At 37.2% G+C, this 7,441-nt stretch overlaps 2 long non-coding RNA genes across 2 annotated transcripts in view; both read right to left on the bottom strand.

The window, feature by feature from the left end:
- Positions 1-7,441, bottom strand: part of LOC147843159 (uncharacterized) — a 541,229-nt gene that overhangs the window by 251,816 nt on the left and 281,972 nt on the right. The window lies entirely within an intron of this gene.
- Positions 2,723-5,752, bottom strand: LOC147843163 (uncharacterized). The gene is made up of 6 exons (XR_015496108.1): positions 5,501-5,752; positions 5,071-5,175; positions 3,974-4,100; positions 3,714-3,799; positions 3,363-3,405; positions 2,723-3,265 (listed from the first exon to the last, which is right to left on the bottom strand). It is a non-coding gene; the product is annotated as an uncharacterized LOC147843163 (long non-coding RNA).

The following is a 7,441-nucleotide window of genomic DNA, read 5'->3' as shown; positions in this document are numbered from 1 at the left end:
GTACAAGATAGCGGTGAACACGGACTTGTTAATTAGAACTGCTGTCTGTTAATTAAATGTCAGAGAGCATCGTCCTTCTCTTGAGGTTAAAGTTTTCTAGGATACACTGTTATTTAAAACTCCTTAGTGGAATAAGGGGGTGTTTTAGAAAGTAAAACTGAAATAAGTTGGCCATGTTTGTGCAGAACTCTTAACATGGACAAGCACATGGGGTTGAACTGATCTAAGGACACAAGCTGTGAGAAAGTCAAAAATAAAATTGAATCTTTAAACTTTTTAGCATTTGAATCCTTGGGTAATGTTTAACAATTTAAGTTGACTTTAGTCTGTCTAAAATATTAATATTAAATCAAACAGGTTAATTGTAATTATAAGCTTCATAGCTACTGACTTTGTACAACAGTACATTACAATTTAAGTAAATATTCTCTCATATCTTTGTTACAGTATTATTCATTAATTAATTTGGTAGCATATTACAGGGATCACCAGTCTTGGTCCTGGAGGGCTGGTGTCCCTACAGAGTTTAGCTCTAACTTGCCTCAACACACCTGCCAGGCAGTAACAAGTAATGCATTAGTTAAAATTAAGTAAATATATTTGAGTCACTTTTTAGTGTGATTAATTAGCTTTTAAGTATAAATTGCTGAATTATAATGTACATCGTCACATTGAATCAAGGAAATGTGCTTCCTGCAGTAACAGGTAAAGATGGCAGGCTAGAGCCTTACATTTCTGTAATGAAAGTTTTTTTTTTTTTTTTTTTGAACACATTGATGAAAAATAAATGTTTTTATTTCTCAACAGACAGTGATTTTACTTGACTAAAAAGACCAAAACTATTAAATTAACAAACTTATTGCCTTAAACTTTTAATAATCTGTATATATGGCATGTATTGCTCTGGGGTCCTAAAACTAAGTAACACAACTAGTTACTTTTTGGGAAGTAACTTAATATTGTGAAGCATTACTTTAAAAGGAACTTTCCTCAACTCTTGAGCACATAACAAAAGTGTCCACTACTTGCTCATGTGAGCTTCCCTCGTTCACTTGATGAAGTTGAACACACTTTAAAATGGTGATGGGGATTCCAGTGAGGGAACAAGGGAAGAAAAGTTTACAAGTGTGTGTCTAAAAACAGAGTAGAACTCGGCACAAATAAGACCTTAACTAGTTTCTTCAGGTGTGTTTGATTGGGGTTTGAGCTAAACTATGCACTATAAGACACTGAACAAGTTTGGTAATCCCTGCTTTACTTGAAGTGTTCATAAGACACTTATGATGACATATGATAAGAATCTATATGATGACATAACCTGTCATGAATATAAATGAGATTTCATGTCTGCTTATGAAAACTGCCCTTAAGTGTAATTCGTTCATTGAAGTTTATAGTGAATTTATAAACTAATTTCGAGAGGATCACATGATTATGATTGACCACGGCTGGCCCCATATTAACTATCATGTTGATGAATCCAAACTCGCAATAAATAACCAGATTTTCTTACCATTGTTATCTTCGTCTTGAAGAATTCACCCATCCACCCCTACTCCTCCACCTCTTTGATTCACTATAGGGCAGCTCAGTGGTTAGCACTGTTGCCTCATAGCAAGAATATCGCTGGTTCAATCTCCGAGCTGGCACAGTTGGCATTTCTGTGTGGAGTTTACATGTTCTCCTCGTGCTTGCGTGGGTTTTCCCCAGGTTCTCCTGTTTCCTCACACGGAGATGTGCTATAGGTGAGCTGAATAAACCAAATTGGTACAGTATATAAGCATTTAGTACTAAGCTTTCAAAGCACAAATTCTAATAATCAATGAACAGGCCGAAAAAATGAAACCAGGGGAGCTCTCGAGACCTACCTGAGCTCAGACTACCCTCTCGCTCTACGAAATAAGAGGGAGCCCAGGGCTCTCTCCCGGGACAACATGTCTTATTAACAATCATCAGCTAAGTGTGAACTCTTGAATGTCACTTTAAATCCAAAGATGATATTGTTTTAGATGTTTTCATGACAGCTTGACATAAACCAATACATCATAACTTGTCAGTGTCTTTGTCATGATGACTTTACCAATACACCATAACCTGTCATAAATGTGTCATTAACATGATTGTCATGATGACAATGTAATTGTCATGAATCTGTTAAAGTGTCATTAATATTTTTGTTGACCTCAACTACACTGGTACATATATATTACATTAAATATTAATGACGCAGTTACAAAATAACTTGATGGTAGTATTGATGTTTTCACTGAGAAATTTTAATTACAAATTCAGTTTGTTCCACTGAAAAAGTTATATCAATGACACAATTATAGTGGCCTCATGACAATCATGTTTATGACAGATTTATGACAAGTAATCTTGTCTTGGTAATATTGGTAATAATACTTATTTAATAATAATGCCATAAAGACAAACCAAAGAATCATCTTTGCATAATTACACAGCAAAATATGGGGACCCAAAACAACTCTATGGGTGTTAATTTCAACCCTTTGAAAGTGTCCCATGGGGTCCACTCAAAGCAGAGTTAAATTAACACTTTCAAAAGGGTTGGCACATTGACACCGAAGTAAGGGTTAATTTTAACTCTGGGCAGAGTTAAAATATGTAACTATATTTAACACCGCCTGGTGTAATATATTGTTATTTTATTCAACTCTCTTGAGTGTAAATATGGTAAAAAGGTCAAATAGACTGTAAATTACAAAATAAAAAACATTTTATTTGAAAACATTCACCACTTCAACAATTCATTCAGTTTTTAAAATGCAAAAATGTCAAATATGCTTTAAATGTTTTATTAGTACAGACAGTATCAACAAAATATGTATGACCAGTGCTCAAAAAGGCTGTTTCAGTCCTTTGGTCCAAACTTGATGTTTCATCAGAGCCATTTGAAAGTTCAAAATAGCGTCACTCATAGTTTTCTTCTGAACGCATAGTTTTCTTCTGAAATTACATTTTAAACAACTTGGCGTGCAAATCTTTCACTTCTGGTGTTTCCTTGGTCCTCCATATCAAACACAGCAGTTTAAATAAAGGTACAAATGCTGTAAACTTGTGTGAAAACAAATTGGAGCTAGGAAATCTCATCAAGCATGTCCTGTGAATGAAGTGCTTCCCAGCCACAGGATGACCTTTTTATCCATGACGATGTAGTAGCTGCTGATCGCTCGTCTGGTGGTTCCTGATGCACGGATATAGGGTGATGCTCATCTAAGAACTCTTCAAGACTCCAGCATGACTAAGAAAAATGTTTGAAAACAAATTGCAATCAAATTCTATGATTTATTTAAAAGAACATTTAAAGTAAATTAAATATTCAAGAAATCTAAACTCACCTTTTGAAAATCTTCATGATGATCCACAATTTGACTCTCCCAGCTGGTTGAGGTGACAGGATATGGAAAAGTAGAAAAAACACATACATCACTGTTGGATCTCCAAAAACAATTAGGTTAACCACTATGACTAGAACTGGAAAAACAGGCAGCTGTCTGTCCAGAATCCTGAATTTAACACAACACTTGGAGCAAAATTTAGAGGAGCTTAAAATCTTTTATATCATTTAGTGATGCTGACTTCCCCAAAATATTAGCCACAGTGTAAAAAATATTCATAAACTTCATAAACAACAGTTTTCTGTAAGCGTGTGCGTGCGTGCGTGTGTGCGCGCGTGCATGTTTCTTTACCAGATTCAACTTGTTAGGCCCTTTCAGGTCCAGTATTGACGCCACCTTTACTGGAGTCTAGCAGATGTTTCAGGTCCAAATATAATCTAAAATATTAGGATAAGCAGAAGAGGAAAAGTGCAAAGCAGAGCAAAACATTATTTAAGTAACAGTTCACCCACAATACAAAACTTATCACCTTCATGTCATTCATTATTCTCTAATGCTCTAATACCCTCTCAGCTTATTGTGAAACAAATACAGAACTTTATCAAACATACCTTCATTATTATCACCACATATGACCAAGAAGGTGTGCTTGGTCATTTCACCAACTCTGGAAATACACCATCCGTCTCTAATCAGCCACCGTCACAGGGTATTGTGTTATTGTATAGAGAACTGTGGCTGTTAAAAAACAACAACACATTAGTATCAAACACATATGCATAACCTTCAGATAAAAGAGATAAACATCACAAAGTATGCCTCACACTTTTTCAGATATCTTTTGATTCAGATGTTGATTATTGATAATAAATCTACAAATCAAACCTGTATCATCATTAGGCTGCTCAAATATGAATCAGTTGATTAATTTTACAGACAGGTGGCTGTTTACAACGCACTAAATTGCCTTTAATAAAACGGAAATGTTGTGTACAGTACATGCTAAGTTTAGCCTATAGTTTTAAGCACAATATCATGTGGGAGAAAAAGCTTAACTAAGATGTTCTTGACTACAGAAATAGCCTAACTTACTAACGTCAGACATCCCGAGTTGGGAAAAGTCATTTTCGGGGGATACAGAGTTGATTTGCGGGAGGTAGCGGGAGAGATGAGTACCTGAAGAGCGGTGGGGGTGACTTGCGCGCGATGTACCTGAAGAGCGGTGGGGGTGACTTGCGCGCGATGTACCTGAAGAGCTGGGAGGGATGCGGTGGAGAGGGGTGTGCAAAGTGTTTAATGACCGGGCGGGAGACGCGCGATTTCCAGGAGATTATCATTCATTTGCGGGCATCTACTTGGGCATCTGGGAGTCTCTGTGCATTTGCGGGATAACGTTAACGTTAGTCCCGCAACTTCCGGGAGACTTCTGTAACGTCAAATGTCTGAGAAAGTGCAAACGCGGTCATTTAAAGACATTAATGTTAACATTCCGACTTTAATGGTTGTCAACACTTAATATAATTTAAGCGTAACTGTTACGTTATCACACGAGTCTATGGACTAACGTAACGTTATATGGACGGCCACGAATGAACCAGTTTAAAAGGGCCGCGGTGTTTAAAATAACCAAATTAACGTACACGAATAACAAACAATCATATGTTTCAGTCAGGAAGCCTTTTACAAGTAAGCATGTTCATTTACTCACCAGATATGTTTTAGAAACTCCAGAGCTCATGGAAACTGTCCTGTGTTGCCGTTAGCATCCGGGCAGAGTAGGCTAGGCTGCTCCGGGGATTCCCTCGCTAGTTTGCTTCGAATTAAAGGAGAAGTGTCGATTTTATTTTACAGATGGGTAACAACGCACAAAATAGCATTAAGCGTGACAGAAATGTGTTGAACATGTACATTTGATGTTTTTATGCACTATGTATGCGTGAGCATATATAAAAACATTCTTGAAAAGAAGTGAATAGTAATGCAGTTAAGCTAGATAACTTACACAAACGACCATGAATGAACCGCAGAAGTTTAAAATTGTCACTCCATTCTAAAATTATTAACTTAACAATATGTTTACAACTGTATTTCCTTAAAGAAAGTCAGTAAAATACCAACATTTAGGTAGTTTGACTCACCAGTTGCTGTTCTAAACCTCAGATGGAAAATGGCGTCTGGAAAATTCTTCAGTGACTGGGGCTGCATGAATTCCCGGATGTTGGAAATAACACCACCAAGTGTTGAAAAGATAACTCCTTGATTTCGCACTGAATAAAATCAATTTTAACTCTTATTATATTCATTTATCAAAATTTAACTCTTTAACGTCAACACTTTACTCTGAAATGCTTCAACACCGAGAATTTAACTCTGATGAATTTGCTGTGTACATAACTGAGCAAATTACACTATAATTACATAAAGATTATAAAGTTGTCATGACAAGGTGTCTTTTGGACACTCCTTTCAAGTATTACCAACATTTTTATCTGACTAGATGTGCTAAAAAATGGAAAATCCGAACTCACTAATGTGAACTTCTATCACTGCATAATATAAAATGAACTGATCCCCTTTAGTCCTGTTATCAGAACTAGTGCGAGAGTGTGGAGTATGCGCAAAATACAAAACATCATTTTCTCCTTCAGTTTGTGGTGCGATCAGTTTTGAGCTTTGAGAAAACCTGTCACGGATTGTGTCCAATTATCTCCAGGCCAAAGTGAATGAGTGGTTTGAGTCCTCCACGGGCTCCTTTATTTAAATCTCCATATTGGCTCAAGCGTCCAGTCACAGGCTGCCATTGCCAAATCTGCAAAGGAGCCACTCAAGATAAGTGACTTCACTCCATTATTATGAGTCAGAGCACAAGACAAAGCAATAACATCATCGAAGGTTTTAAATCCGGAAACCTTCCACTGGCATCCTAATCCACCAGCCATCAAGTCTGAATATAATGCATTTCCAGCTCGAAATCTGAACAGCGAGAGATAATGCTAAATCGATGCCTTCACGAGGAGCTCAAGTCGCTCTTCTCTGTTCTCCATCACCGCTCGCTCTCTATTTTTAGATCGGTGGGGTCAGGTTTAAGGTGTCGAGGCTGAACGTGTTGTGGATCAATGAAGTCTGGAGGATCACTTTGCCAGAGTTTCCGAGCTTTAATGACTGCAATATCTCACACCATCTGTCACTCTGTGCGGGACGAGGTGGGAGGTCCGAATCTGTTGTTCAGGATTAAAGGCCATAATTGTCAGCTCCAATTCTGCATTTCTTGCCAGTGTGTTTTGGATGCTGTTGACATGCACGCCCCCTCAACACCACTTCTCTTCATCATTTCTGAGGAGGGACAGCAGCCGGGAATACTGGAAAAATGTGTATACTTCCATTACTGCTCATGCTGTGAGTTCAATGAGTTTGGCTCTGAAATCTACAGCGGCCGTCCTGTCGCCAATTACTGTGTTTTTTTTTTCACCCCAAGAAGGCTGTCTTGACTGTAGCGAAGTTCTCGATTTCTTCCGTCTGACCCCTTTTAAAGTTTTTCAAAATAAATGGCTTTGTCAGTCTGTCAAATTCCAGCTCCTAATATTTTGTAATGAAGAGCACTTGTATAACTTATCTTTAACTGATTTTCTGTCAAGTCAGTGTCAGCTTATAGTCAGTGTCAGGTGAAAAATTTGACAAGAATATTGAAGGGCTCCTGGGGGATTTGATGTCTGTGCTGCTGCATTTGGAATTGAAGCTGTGACTTTTTGTGACAGGGGCTGCAAATGTGATACGATCATTTAATATTTATCTAAAAAGAAAGAAAAAAGTGCTAAATATGAATCATGCCTGCTTTTGAAATCAACTGATATTTGCATCCACTTGAGTATTTGTTATACTCTCATCTTTCTAGTCTGTCAAAAAGACTTTGACTGAAACGTCAAAAAATGTATCAGTTCTGCATTGGAAAATGAGATGAGCCTTGTGTAACTACGGTAGATAAAATTTACACTGATTTTTTTGGGATATTAAATGATCTGTCCTTTATTTTTTTATTCTCATCCCTCCATTCTGTCTCTCTGAAGAAACCAAATAAGATT

Source organism: Danio rerio, chromosome 7 (assembly GCF_052040795.2).
Source record: "Danio rerio strain M-AB ecotype USA chromosome 7, GRCz13ab, whole genome shotgun sequence".
Classification (NCBI taxonomy): domain Eukaryota; kingdom Metazoa; phylum Chordata; class Actinopteri; order Cypriniformes; family Danionidae; genus Danio; species Danio rerio.
The sequence above is the reverse complement of the archived record's forward strand: the minus strand, read 5'-3'. Positions and strand labels throughout refer to the sequence as shown.